The sequence below is a fragment of the Procambarus clarkii genome, chromosome 67, assembly GCF_040958095.1.
Source record: "Procambarus clarkii isolate CNS0578487 chromosome 67, FALCON_Pclarkii_2.0, whole genome shotgun sequence".
Taxonomy (NCBI): domain Eukaryota; kingdom Metazoa; phylum Arthropoda; class Malacostraca; order Decapoda; family Cambaridae; genus Procambarus; species Procambarus clarkii.
The window spans coordinates 27074631-27076194 of record NC_091216.1 but is presented as its reverse complement, the minus strand read 5'-3'; positions in this window follow the sequence as shown (position 1 = coordinate 27076194).

The window sequence follows — 1564 nt, the reverse complement described above, 5'->3', positions numbered from 1 at the left end:
TCATGCACACCCGCCACATTCAACCCTCAACCCACACCCCACATACCCTACACACCCTACAAAATGATCTGCTACCAGAAATTTTAGCCAAATATCCCCAGTTTGCTAACTGTAGGTAGTAACTGAGTGATTGTAACCTATCCACCGCTGCCCACTGGATGGGAGGCGGTGTGCAGGACAAATATATCAATTTTGACACTAGCTCTCCACATATGTCAGTTGCTTAATTTAGAACCTGTACTTGAGGTCGATCTCGAACCCATTGTTGATGTGACGACTTATATTGAATTTTGTAATTAGCTCATTAAGATTGTAACTTGCTTAGCTAAATGAATTGTGTGGTTCAGTCCCTGAGCCCATTATGTGCCTCTGTAACCCTTTCCACTACCGCCCACAATATGGGTATGGGGTACATAATAAATGAACTAAACTAAACCTACACATACCCACGCCCACACCCTCTTCACCATCCCACCCCATCACGCCCGCATCTCTGCCCTATATACATATTAATCAGGGTTGGCCCAAGCATCATGGTTTAAGAAATATTCAGTGTTTTAAGTGCCTCCTCCACCCACCCGGAGATTTTCATGAAATAATAATATGATAATATCATATTTTATTCACAAGAAGGTACAATGAGTTGGTGAGATTACATAAGACTGGTATTTTTTGCATTCTTGCAACCCACTAACACTCATAGCGTTTCGGGCAGGTCCCTAATCTAACATATTAGGTAAGATGACAAACTATATTGTAGCAAGGTTTTATATCGACAATATAAATTGACAGAGGTGGTTACACTGATAAAGATTAAGTACTTAATTAGTCTCAAGCTAATAATATTGAGGAAGTGGATAGTACAAGATACAGTGTGAGTTTGTAGCACTTATGGTGGGAAATTATGAAGATGAAATTAGGTAATTTTTGGTTTTATTTCTGAATAGGGCTGGACAATTTTTGTATTCATCAGGGAGTGAGTTCCAAAGACTGGAGCCCTTTTATTTGCATGGCTTGTTTGCACATATTTAGTCTGACTCTGGGGACATCAAAGATATATGTATTTCTGGTGTGGTGCTCATTGGTTCTATTACACCTCTCAAGGAAAAGTTTCAGATCAAGATTAGCATTTAGGAACAAGGTTTTGTACATGTAGATAGCACATGAGAATGTGTGGGGTGAGTGTATGTTTAGCATGTTAAGGGACTTAAGCAGAGGGGCTGTGTGTTGTCTGAAGAAGAGTTTGTTCTCTGTTTTAATAGCAGATTTTAGTCTGAAGAAGTCTGAAGAAAATCATGGGTTGAGAAAACCGCAGTTTTCATGGGGATGGAGGAGGGGAGTGGGAGAGAGGGTGGAGGGCGAAGGAGATGTTGGAAGAGAAAGATGGATAGAGGAAAGAGAGATGAGAGAGGAGGAGAGAGACTGGGTGCAGCTGGGTACCACATCTAGTTATTAGATATAGAGAAGAGAAGATATATGTTCAACTTATACGAGTTCTGTAGCAAAGTAGTCTACGTCCTCGGCTCACAACCGAGGGGGACCCGGGTTAGTTTTTTTATTGTTG